The sequence below is a fragment of the Phaseolus vulgaris genome, chromosome 11, assembly GCF_000499845.2.
Source record: "Phaseolus vulgaris cultivar G19833 chromosome 11, P. vulgaris v2.0, whole genome shotgun sequence".
Taxonomy (NCBI): domain Eukaryota; kingdom Viridiplantae; phylum Streptophyta; class Magnoliopsida; order Fabales; family Fabaceae; genus Phaseolus; species Phaseolus vulgaris.
Window position 1 is genome coordinate 38,859,886 of NC_023749.2, and position 14,011 is coordinate 38,873,896.

Genomic DNA, 14,011 nt, shown 5'->3' on the forward strand with positions numbered 1-14,011 from the left:
ATTACATAAGAAGTCACCCATATATCTCTATAAAATAGTGGACGGGTAATTACATTATTAACTTACCTATGTATAATACTTAAACATCTCCTAACGAATTTTTTTTTATTAATTAGCCCATACCATGGATATAGCATACTTAGAGGTTGTCATAAGCTGACATGGTTGATTTTAAAGGTTTGTAATTTTTATTAATTAAATTTTTTGTCTTCCACTCTTTATTTTCTTGCCAAAATATCAATATTAACTTTTAATTGATATTGAATTGTAGTGTAATAAGCAACAAGCAGAGTATGAGTGTGCCTGCTATGTTATGCTATGGATGGTTACCATTATAAGATTTGGCATTAATAAAGGTTTTCTATATATTTTTTCACTTACAATGTAGGCAGCAGTTCTGTTAATTAATATAGAACATGGGTCGGCCAGTTAAAGACAAACCTTGTGTTAAGACAATCAGTTAAGCAAAACAAACATGTACGAAACTATGCCTTAATTACAAAATTAATTCAGTATGTCGTGTCAAACACTAACTCACCTAATATCCCTATAAATACACGTCCAAGAATGAGACAAATGTATGCATTTATAGTAGTAATCAATATTGCAACCACCATATACCGAACTCTAACTTGAGTCTTAGAGTGTCTTTTGTAGGTACCTCAGCTCCGACCGAAACCTTCAACTGTAATCGAAGACTGAGGACCGCAGCCGAAGACTAGAACTACCAACAATTATTTGAAGAGACGACCTTTTCCAATCCATGTAAGAATATATCATATTAATTTTGTGACTAATGGTTTGATAAGATTAAAATATACATAAAATATGGAATAAAATAAATAAAAAATAGAAAAAAATATAAGGTAAAAATAGCAAATATCAATAGAAGGTATTGGTATATTATTATATTTGCGTAGGGGTGACAATGCGGGTTGGCTCGACCTGCGTTTGGCTTGCAAAATGTGGGTTGGGTTGGCCCGTCCTGTGCAAGGAGTGCAGACTCATTTCACTGGCCCGCTCCACATAAGAGGTAACCCACGAGCCTGCAGGCCAGCCTGTTTTCTTTTCAAAAATTAAAATTTTATTAATTATAAAAATACTTACTCCTACTACTTAAAAATTAAAATTTTATTCGTGTTTCAATTCATTCAATTAAGATAAAAATATAAATTCAAGTATGAGAGTTCTTAGAATGCTTGATTAAAAATAATTAAAGTTTTGCTTTCCATATATTTTTTCCTATATATGTATTTAAATGTATAAGAGTATCTTATAAAAGTTTTGCTACAAAATATTTTAATGGAGATGACTAATTTTTTAACTATCCTATTGAAATCTCTTCTTTACATTATTTTTTTATTAACAAATTTTAAATATAAGACTTTACTTAAAACTAAATCCATTGTCACTCTTAATACTAACTATTTTAGATTATTAAAATAAAACATTCATTCTTTAGTACATTAAATTCAATTTTTTTTAAAATAAAATAAAATAGGTCACACTGCAATAATGGATGAATGATTTTTTTTACAAAAAAATAAAATAATAATTATTTTTTATTTATGTGGGCCAACGGTCAACCCACTCCACCCTGCTATTAACCCGCACAAGCTACAAGTTATGCGGGATGGAACAAAACGGATCAGTAGATTAGATTAATGAGCTCCTCCCACACTTTTTTTGGTAGCTAGTTGCGGACTACTCCACATTACCAATCACATTGTCATCCTATATTTGCATAAAGTTTATAGATATTAGTTTAAAAAAAATGTGTTATTGACCCATAGTTAACGATGAAGTTGTTTATTTGATTTTTCATATCCTTATCATAGAACTGTCAATGGGTTATAATGGGTTATGACTTGTAAGTAAACTTCAGAACCACGAGTATACTGGAATATTTTATTGAAGAACAACTGAAGTATTTCTCAAGATTTATTCAACGAAATAAAATTTTATGCACTTATATGACGCATGGCTGACTAAAAATTCCTCGTCTTATGGAAATTAGGGGCCACCACTTCCATTATTCCTCGTCCAAGTCATTGATGTATTCATTTGTCTGCATTTCACATTTTTCATCATCTCGTGCAAAAAAAATATTGTAGAAATTAATGCTCATGAGTTTAGACAGGAAACAAAAGTATGACAAACGGTATAAATTATATCATATTAATTTTATGACTAGTGGTTCGTTTGGTAAGATTAAAATAGACATAAAATGTGGAATAAAATAAATAAAAAATAGAAAAAAAAGTTTTATAGGGTAAAAATAGCAAAGATCTATAGAAGGTGTGGGTATGTTGTAATATTTGCATTAAGTTTATAGATATTCATAGATAAAATTCCTAATCCAAAATCCTTTACTTAATTCACATCGTTTCCAAATATAAATAGATTCTAATTTCATCATAACCTAATAACAGTATAAATAATATTACATCAATTTTTATTAATTTTAATGACAAATATTCGTTTTGAAGAATTAAAATAGACATAAAATATGAAATTAAAAAATGAAAAATAGAAAAAATTAATATGGTCAATATAGTGGAGAGCATCAAAAGTTTTGTATATTACGATATTTACATTAAATTTATAGATATTTGAAGATAAAATTCTTAATTTTTAATTTCTTTCTTTAATTGTCATCAATTTCGTATCAACATTATTTTCAATTTTCTGATAAGAAAAAACATTATTTTTCAAATATGAATAGGTTATAAATTATATCACTTTAATTTTTATTATGTTTCACTAGTGGGAACACAGACACTGAGTGTATCCGCATTTTTTATTTTTATTATTTATATATAATTATGTTTAATATTAAAATTGAATAAACAAGATTATTATTCACACACTTATATTATCAGTGTAAATTTAAGTTCATTTTAATAAATACGAATATATGTAAGAAAATACATAAATTTTATCAAAACATAGCTAACATATAATACATGATAAATTTACCGATTATTCAATTTAGTTTTATTTTGATTAAATATAAATTTTAATCAAATTAAATAAATTTTTATAATGCAGATTATCACCAATAAAAATAAAATCATAGTATGGAACAATTTTTTTTTTTGAACAGCAATGAATTAATAAAATTATGAGGGGACACTTAAGGGGTGTCCCAACCCTTTACAGATCCATTAGAGGAGGACATCAGCAACACACCTGAGCATAGTAGGGAGCAGGTTTGTACTAGTAAAACCCCCCAACCTCAAAAGTTTGCCTACCCACCATGCTAATGGCCTCAGGCTACCAATGCATAAACAAGATTGGGGTACATTATTCCAAAAACAGGAAAAAAGAAAAGTGGCCAGCACTACCCAGCCCATTGGGCTTTCCTTCATCCATTCCAGCCTCTTCTTACGTGTTCTCCATAGGGCTCCGCCTTTTAGGTGTTTGCTCCCTCCTCCACACACGTGGCAACCACTTAAGGATCTCCAGAAAAGGTGATTCATGGCAGTTGCAACGCGTCATCAAACTCACGTACTACTTCCTTCAACATTTAGATAGAGACTGTACCTGCAAAACTAACAGAAAAAAATTAGCCAACACAGTTTTCCTGTTGCTCCATCGATATCCTCTGCTGCAGCAAGGTGGCCTTTGACAGGCCATATTCCCCAATCTCTATACTGCTACCGCCGGTGAAGAGTTACGTAACCAAGTCTTGCCCCCAAAGTATAACCTTCCAACCATGATAAGCTCCATTGCATCAAAAGACCTTGACAGACTCCATTACAACAGCCTCTATTCCTTGAAACTGTGGCCTTCCTCACCAGGTTTCCACCAGACCGTCTAGCCCACCTGCCCTTCAGAGTACGACGACTTCTAGCAAAAAGGCATCCAAACTCCTGAGGTTTCTTGGTGCAAGTGGACTCACGCCCTGCCACATCTTCACGCGAACAACCCAAGGCCTGCATACACCGAAACCACTTCTGCAGCTAAACCGGATGTGTTGAACCACCAGCTGAATACATAAGCTTCCACTAGCATGCCATCACCCTTTCAAAAAATATGCAATTGTACTCAGTTAAGTGGCTGCAGGAAAGCAGTGATTTGGATTCAATAACCAATCTGAAAAAGCATATAGAAAACCGGTTGCCTTGTATTTCAACCACAACCAGGAAAGCAGTTGGGCTTTTTGAAGGATTTCTTCCGCGTCCGGAACCCCACCTCTAAAGACAACCTGATTTCGCTGCTCCCAGATGCTCCTAATGATCGCCACCCACACACCTCTCCACACCTTGTTCTGCTCATTAGATAAGTGGTTTAGGTAGAAGTTTTCCAAATGATTCCCAATCATGTTGCTTTGGGCCCCCACAATACCAATCCAGCGGTAGCAGCCATACCATACTCTTTGTGCTACCGTGCACTCTAAGAACAGGTGTTGGGATATTTCTTGTAGTTGGTTACACATGACACAGATCGGCGAACCCACTAGGACACCTCTCCCAATAAGGTTGGCAATGGTTGGGATTCTATCTAGAATGACTCTCCAGGCGGTGATGAGCGCTTTAGGCATGGCTTTCGCTTGCCATAGAGCACGGTAAACACCATCTACAGGGACATAAGCCGTTTGTTTCGTCAGGATTTGATAAGCAGACTTAACCGAGAAAGCCCCTTCAGGATCCTCCCTCCAAACTAGGCGGTCCTGGGTGTCCTGGCGTATGTTACCCGTATCCAGTATTGACAACAGCTCTTCCTCCATTCTTGCTTCCCATTCGAACCTCTCCCTTCTCCACAGCGGCTTAAATCTCCACCTCCCTTCCTCCCATATTCCTACCTCTCCTACCGTCTTGCCTTGATCATTGGACAAGGAGTATAGTCTCGGAAACATGGATTTTAGACTACTGTTTTGTAGCCACACGTCCTCCCACAGCCTAATAATACTCCCATCGCCAATTTTCCACCCTATCGCTTTACGAAACCATCCTTCTTGTTGGTTCCCTTCACCACACACTTTTGCTAGATCCCTCCACCACCACGATTGATATTTCAACCCTACCTGACTACTAGCCGTTTCGGGGCCATACTTAGAGAACAGAATTTCTTTCCATATTCCACCGGCATCACTCATGATACGCCATTTCCACTTGGCCACGAGAGCAGAATTAAAACTCTTCACCTCTTTTACCCCCAACCCGCCTTCCTCACATGGCTTACAGACGTTCTCCCAACTAACCCAAGCGATCGCTTTATTCTCCTTACCCCATGCCCAGAGGAATTGCCTCTGAATACTACTAATTTTATTGCACACTGCTATTGGAGCTCTGAATATGGATAAGTAGAACAGCGGGATAGAGGTGAACACTGACTTGAGTAAGCTTATCCGCCCTGCCATAGATAGCAATCTTCCTTTCCAAGTTGTTAATCTAGCTTGTAGTTTCTTTACAACCGGGTCCCAAAATTGCTTTTTCCTCGGATTTCCACCCACTTCTACCCCCAGATATTGAAACGGGATCCGCATAGTATTACAATTTAGCGTCTTCGCATAGGTGGATATGGCATATTCACCAATGTTTACACCAGCCACCTTCGACTTATGGAAGTTTACTTTCAACCCTGACGCAATCTCATAGCAACGTAGAATAGTCTTTATAGCAAAGATATTGTTGAACGAATCTTCACAGAAAAAAATTGTATCGTCTGCAAACTGTAGGAGACAACACTCAATTTCCCTTGAACCTACCTTTACCCCCCGTAGAACCTCTTTCCTCAACGCTTGTCTTACCAGCCCAGCTAGTCCCTCGGCTACCACTAGGAACAAGAAAGGGGCTAAGGGGTCCCCCTGTCTTAACCCCCTAGTTGGTTCAAATTCCTCCGTAGGGCTCCCGTTTACCAACACCGATACAGACGACGACACCAAACACCCTTTGATCCACTCAATCCACTTAACGTGGAACCCCATCCTCTCGAGCATGTCAAACAGGAAACTCCACCTAACGGAGTCGTACGCCTTTTCAAAATCCACTTTGAAGCACACCCCGCCCCTCCGGTTCCTCCTAATCCCCTCAAGTACCTCATTTGCCGTAACCACACTATCCAAGAGGCCTCTGTTACTGAGGAAGGCTGTCTGACACTCATCTATGATCATAGGCAGAACTTTCTTCATTCGACATGACAAGACCTTAGCAATAATCTTATAAATTGCCCCAACTAGAGATATAGGTCTAAACTGTTCGAGTGATGATGGGTCCTTTACCTTGGGCACAAGAGCAATGAAGGACGCATTACATCCCCTTGGTATTGTCCCTGAAACATGGAAAGAGTGCATAGCTTCCATAATGTCAGATTTCATGACGTCCCAGCAGTTCTTGAAACAATAATAACAGTAATAACATTTTTATTAACTGCATTTTTTATTGATTGAGTCAAATGTCATATAGATCTCAATCTCATTTCTGAAACAATATTTGTCATATGAATAATTTTGTTTCTCCTTTCTCTATAAGTTCTTTTTCATGTATCCATTTCTCCTTTCTATTTTCAACATTTACTCTTCAAATTTGTGTTTGTTACGTAATCTATTAAAATATGAAAAAATAATAAGTATTAATAAATATTTTAAAAATTATAAAAAATAAATATTTATATTTACTTTTAATTAGACAATTTTAAAATTCTAAATATTTTTTTTAAGTAAGATTATATAATTTTTTAATACTATTTTTTATAAAACTAATTAAAGTAAAGAAAACTAAGTTAATAAATAATAAGATAAACATAGAAGGGTATTGGTATATTAATTTCAAGTAAATTTCATATTTGTTAACAATATTAATTTATCTGCAAAGGGACTTATGTGATATTTCTTTATTATAAAATTTAAGAAAAAAAAATCCAAATATATGAAATTGATCAATTTTAAATGCAAATGATAACATTATAAAAAACTTTCTTTAACTGATTTCTTAAGACTGTTTTTGTCTTTAAAAACTCACATATTACAACACAATAAAAATTGAAAATTTATAACTATTAATAAAACATGAAAAACATATTATCAATTTATTCATAATCTTTATTCCTCTCTCCAATTTTCTCTTTTTTTCTTAATGAGTAAGTTCAATTAGAATCGTCAATTATTACTATTTCATGTTTTAAATATTTACTAACTCTTTTCATGGATGATAGAGGGGTCATTAGCAGTTACTTGTGTTATCCACGGTTGATAAGACCGTTGTGTGGTTTTGTTCCCTGCATAAAAAGTCATCTACACATTTGAAGCATATAATCGATGTGTAATTACACTATAAACTTAACTAGGTATGTTACTAAACGTCTACTAATGTGGTTTTTTGTATTAATTAGGGCATGGTATGGATATAGCATACTCAAAGGTCGACCAAGTGCAAATTATCAAAAGTTGACATGATTGAACATAAAGGTTTGTAATTTTTTTTTTCTTCTTTTCATTGTTTATCAATATTAACTTTTAATTTATATTAAGTTATAGTGCAATAGACAACCGGGAGGCTCTGAGTGTGGCTATTACGTTATGCAGTAGATGGTTACCATTGTAAGACTAGAGATTAAAACACATTGGGAGCAGGTAATAATATTTAAATTATTCTTCATAATTCTATAATGTATATGTATCTTAACACTAACTAATGTGAACCTTATTTTGTAATGCAATTCTTTACGAATGAGCAACCACTGCCTTTGCTCGCCATAGATTATGTAAGACATGCTTGGGCCACATATTTTCTTAATTTCTATAACTCTAGGATAGCTAAGCAATAATATAGGAATTAGATAGATAGAAATATGTATCAGTGTTTGTAATACATTTTTATCAATATATATAATTTGATTCTTTTAGTTTATGTATCTGGCTGACTGGGTTTAACTAAACAGGTTAATTTAGATGGAAAAATGCATAAAACAGAATGAACTAAACAAAAATTCCCATAATAAATGGAGATTATGACCATAACCGCCGTTTATACTCTTCGGGGAAGGGTATATATGATGGTTATGGTAATAACCGCCATTTATAGCTCCATCTTTGCTTAGCCAAGAGAAGGGTATAAAATGGAGGTTATTAGCCAGTTGACTTAGCGCCAAAGCGTTGCCTCGTCACGAACCTCCTCACCAGCTTGACTCCACGTGCCCTTCAAGCCCACACCACAAAAGCTTCCACAGGGAACCTGAAAACACAAGGTGGCGCCTCTGCGGCCGGTGGCGCTCCGACGCTCAAGTCAGTAACAAGAACACCCAAAACTCAGAGAAAATATGCTCTGTAGGACCGTACTAAAGCACACAACCCTAGCGAAACAGCCGTAATAAAAAATGTACCTCTGCAGATTCTGTTAAGTTTACCTTTGTAGCTAGGTTTCTTCTCTCTCCAGGCCGTTATGCTTTAAGACGCGTGGCTCGCATCCAGCCCTGCACGTGTCGCCATCTGGGCTGGGATAGCAGGCAACGCCCAACCCTACACGTGTCACCATTTGAGCTAGGTTAACTCAAGCGTCACTTCTCTATTGCACCCAACCCTACACGTGTCATCATCTGGGTTGGAGTAACAGATAACATCCAACCCTACACGTGTCGTCATCTGGGTTGGGGCAACTTGAACGTTATTTCTATGTAGTAACCTGCCACGCAACTAAGTCATCTACTCATGGAGCAAGGTAACACGCAATGTGCCTTAGAACACCACCTCACCAGGCAAGGTGGCGCCCTTCTTATCACTGCGCCATGAATGTTCTTGGGCTGAGGAGACCTTGTTACCAATGAATGTCCACTCTGGGAATCCTGTCGCTGATAGGCAAGCTGTCCCTTTCAACCCGCACGCCCTTCACGCCCTATGCTGGCGCAACAATCGCCTCACTGGAATTGTACACTTGAACTTACACTTCTAAGCCTTCATCAGCTTCAACTGAGCTTACTGGGAGATCCGACGATGTGCTCCTCGCGACAGCGTCAGACCACCTGATCTCCCATCGTCAACACGTCGACGTTATACGATCTCGGCGACGTCCGATCATGTACGTTGTAGCACGTCGCTTCCACAAACGGCGACTACACTAGCTTCTGAACCACTCGCCCTTCTTTGGCCACGTGCTCTGCTAAACCCGCCTCACGTGGTCACGTGCTAGACACGTCATCACACCCGATGACCTGGCCGGTACAGATTCCTAAAGGATGTGAAGTTTCTAACTGCAAAGAAAAGTCAAACGGACCCAAATTTGTAAGGGAACCAAATCTTGCTGCTTGAAATCTTTTATGCAGGAAAACTAAAGAAAAAGGAAGGACTGAGTCATCTGATCAAGCTGTTGAAGAAAAAGGCAGTCATTGAAGCTGAATCAATGCTATGCAAAAGACCTCAACAGTGAAAAACGACTCTTGATCATAAAGCACATGGCTCATTGAAAAATCAACATAAGGATAAGACTTTCCTTTATTTGTTGTTAATTTTTGTTTCAAAGTTCTTTCTCATAGTTATACAATCTTTTTTATGATCAATGTCATCTGCTTTGAACTTCTTCTGCTCATGGTTAAAATTCAAAAACAGTTTTTAACTGCTGCAGAAAAACAACCGATTGTTTCTTCGAAACAACCAATTGTTTTAGGTCTGACAACACTATGAAGAAATTGTTTTAATTGCTATTTTAAATTTCTATCCGTTGCAGATCAATTCAAAGGGAGAATCTTGGTCAAAGAATTTGTGTTGAAAGCTGATTATGTTCAGAGAGAAGTTACAACAGTCATAAAGGAAAATATTCCAAAATCTTGGAAATTTCAAGAGCCTTAATGACTAGTCAAAGATCACATGTGAAGACCATGTGATTCTCAGCTTTTTCTGACATTTTCTGTGCAGAGAAGAGTCAAGTCCTCTCTCTTTGAAAATCAGGTACTCATTGAATAAAATTAAATGCAAATTGATTCTTTTTCTGCTATAAAATCTGGTGCAGCAGATCTCTTCCACAAGAACAACTAATTGCAACATCTCTTGCAAAAATCTGTGAAGTGAGTTCTTCTCTGCCAATCATGGAATCAACTCCTCCCACCTCAAGGAGAGACAAAACCAGGGCTGTAAGGTTTGGAGGAAGGCTAAAAGGCTGGTTTTCTGGAGACAATGATCTTATTGAGAAGTATAGGTATGAAACAAGTATCAAGAAGATAAACAACCCCAAGGTTGTATGCTTTGATTGGCTGAAAAGTCAAAAGCTTGATAATGTGAGAAGGCTGCTCAAGGATCAATCTCTCAGAAAGTTCCTGGAGATGAAGGGAAACATTTATCCAGATTTGGTGAGGGTGTTCTACACAAACCTAAAGTTTGAGGGAAACAATCTAGTTTCTCATGTGAAGGGTGTAGAAATGGAGATAACTCATGAAGTATGGATTGCTGTTGCTGGTCTCAAGTTCTCTGGTCTTAGAATCAATAAGGGAAACCTTGGAGTGGTGGAGGATTTTAACAAAATCCAATTCTACAAGAATTGCTTGGAGAATCAACATGCTCAAGTAAGTACATGCTCGGTTGGAGGTTTAAAGCTTGATGAGAGATTGCTTGCTCTCATTGTAACTTGGATTCTAACTCCAAGGGGGAGTAATCATTCTGTTCTAACTGAAGAAGATTTGGTATATATCTTCTGCATCACCAAGAAAATCAAGATCAATTGGATCCACATCATCAAAGAGCACATGCAAAAAGCCATGAGGTTAGGTAATTATCATTATCCATATGCTGTTTTGGTATCTAAATTTCTACTCTATTTTGAAGTAAACCTTGAAGGTGAAACATCTGAGTTGGTTAAGTCAACTCAAGAGTTGAACAATGGATCACTCAGCAAAATGGGTTTTACAAAAGTAGGTGGAAAATGGATAAGCAAGGATGGTGATCATGGTGCCTCATCTAGTGGTGCTGCTAATCTTGAACAAGATGAACCTGCTGATATGGATGTTCAACATGAAGATCCACCTGAAGATTATCAAGATGCTAGACCAAGTGCTGGTGTTGGAAATCAAGGAGAAAGGATGCAAACCATGTCGCCTTTTGAAAGACTCATGGTGAATAGGCTTGATAGCTTTGCTGAAAATCAAAGGAGCCTCCATGATCTTTGTGTTAGTAATTTCCAGAGGATTGACACCAGGTTTGACAACATGGATGCAAGGTTTATGACTCTGGATGAACAGATTGAAGTTGTCCATAATCAAATCTTTGATTTTCTGTTTGCTGATGAAGAAGAATGAAGGAAAAACAACCGATTGATTATCGGAACAATCGATTGTTTGCTTGCTGTTATATCTGGTTTTTAATTTCTTTCTTTCTGCTGTTGCTGCTTTAATTCTGATGTAATCAAAACAATATTTTGTTTTTTTTATCTCTTCTCTTTGTCTATTTGTGAAGACAAATAGGGGGAGATATATGTTGTGTTTAAGTTTCTGTTTTGTTTGTTGCTAACACAGTTTGGGATGTAATATTTTCTGATATTTAGCTTTGAATGTTTATCTGTGCTAACCAAATATAAGAAGTTCTATGCTTTGTTCAAAACTATATCTTGCAGGAACTGCTTCAAATTTAATCAGGTACAACACAAGTGTACTGCCCTGGTGGTCGGGTGTGATGATGTGGCATCCTCCTACAGTATAAGCGTGTTGACAAGGCGCCAGGTTGGCAGAAGGGAAGGAAGTCGGGGGGCACGTGTAGTCGCCGGTTGTTAAGTTGGCGTGTTCCGATTTCCAGATTACCAGAATAAGCGATCGCCAGGTTGAAGACGAAGTCGCCCGATGTAGATTCAGGCGACCTAGTCATTGGAGATCGCCAGAGAAAGCACATCGCCGGAGATGAAGGAGAAGCAGATTGTGAAGGCGGCCGACGAGACCACAGGGAAGGTGTATGAAGGCCCTAAGCTCGCCAGTTCCAACAGAGATCGCACTCCTAAGTTAGCTATGCACTGGGCAGTACCATGCATAAGTAACTTAGCCAAAATGAGAGTAGAAGCAGCGCCAAGTCAGGGAGCCTCCAGATGATGGCACGTGTACAGTTGGATGTGAGCCACGTGTCCAAGTCTGTAACTGCCAGGAGAGAGAAAGCCACCAGGTATATAAGAGCTTTTAACGAACTTCCTGAGGTACGCACATTCAGTTCATACACTTTACGCTTGCGAGTGATAGAGCTGATTGTGAGAGAGGATTTGCACGGTTCTCGTTCTTAGTATTTGGTGATACCGTCACTGACTTGAGCGTCGGAGTGCGATCGGCCGCAGCGGCAAGTATCGTTTCTTTGCAGGTTCTTGAGATAGATCCCGAAGAGGAACGGAGGTGAGAAGCGGTGCGCACGTCGATCCTTTGACGAGGCATTCTCCAGCGCTCCGGTCAACAGGCAGGATCATCAGGCGCCCACCGTGGGGCCGTGTAAAACTTGCTCCCATCCACAGCGTGAGTTCGTGGAAGTTTTCGAGGTTTTCTGCGCGGTTGTGTGCTGGTGCAACCGTCGTTCGCAGTTTCTTTGAGTTTCGTTCGGTGAGTTTGCGTTTTGTACCGTTTGTTTAGCTTTCAATCGGTGGAGTGAGGTCTTTTGTTGCTTGCGCGCAATCTGTTTGGTGGAAGTTCGAGTTCTTTCGTTTGTTTGGCTGTCCGCGGGGAAACGATGGTTTTTTGGTGAAGTTGTGCTTTTCTTCGAATGTTTGCGGTGTTCTTGAAGTTCTTGCGCAGTTTCTTGAGTTTTCTCCGATTGATCGCTGATTCGATCGTGGTTGAAGTGTTGTTTGCTGTATTTCTGTGGTTCGCTGAAGTTAATGAGAAAAATGAGAAGCAATCGCTCCAGTCCCGTGGCGCCTGTCGCTGCTGAAGGCGACGCCGCCATGACCATGGCGCAGATGGCAGAGATGATGCGCTCGTTGCAGGCAACTGTGGAAGCCTCGCGCGTAGAGCAGGCAAGGATACATGAGGACCTGGTCGCCTCTCGCGCCAGGAACGAGGAGCTCAGCAAGGTGACTGAGGAGCTGCGTCGAGCTCTTCAGGAGCAGCAGGGACGTTCTTCTGCTGAAGAGGTGGCGCCGTCTACGCCACCTCGTGTTTTCCCAATGCCTTTTGTTCAGGCGATTATCGATACGCCAATTCCCACGAGCGTGGTTCCGGTTAAAGCGGTTTTTACCGGCGTGGAGGATCCAGAGGCTCATCTGACCACGTTCCACACGCAGATGATGCTGTCGGGAGGGTCAGACGCCGTCTACTGCAAGATGTTCGTGAGTACGCTCCAGGGAACGGCGATGGAGTGGTTTGTGAGCCTGCCTAATGGCCACATAACCAATTTTCAACAATTCTCGAAGATCTTTGTCGAGCAGTACATTGTGAATAAGGCACCGCCGAGGGTGTCCTATGATCTGTTTGATATAAGGCAGTACCATGGGGAGTCCCTCAGAGACTACCTCAATCGCTTCGGAGCGCAGATGGTCAGATCGCCGGCCAAGGATGAAGAAATGCTGGTCTATGCCTTCAAGAAGGGCGTGCAGCCAGGGCCATTCTGCGAGGCCTTGATCAGGGCTCATCCAGCGACGTTTGCTGAAGTCAGGCGACTTGCGGTGGCCCACATCGCCGATGAGAGTGAAGTCGCCGAGAAGAGAGGCAGCGTGGCTCCCGCCAGACCACGCGCCCAGACCAGGATCCAGCCGCAGAGGGTGCTGGAAACGGCGGCGGCGGCCAGGAAAGACCAAAGGACTCGCTATCCTTACGATAGGAGAAATAAGGGAAGAAGCCAAGTGCGCCAACAACCAGCACGCCAGCAACCAGCACGCCGGGAGTACAATCGCCCGCCTAAGCACAAATTCGTCATGGGACTAGCGGACCTGATCGCTATGGAGTGGTTTGTGAGCCTGAATGGTTGGCGAATGTCGTACTGGTGAAGAAGAGTAACGGGAAATGGCGCATGTGCGTCGATTTCACCGATCTGAACAAAGCTTGCCCAGAGGATTCGTATCCTTTACCAAGCATTGATGCCCTAGTTGATAGTGCTGCAGGGTGCAAGCTGCTGAGCTTC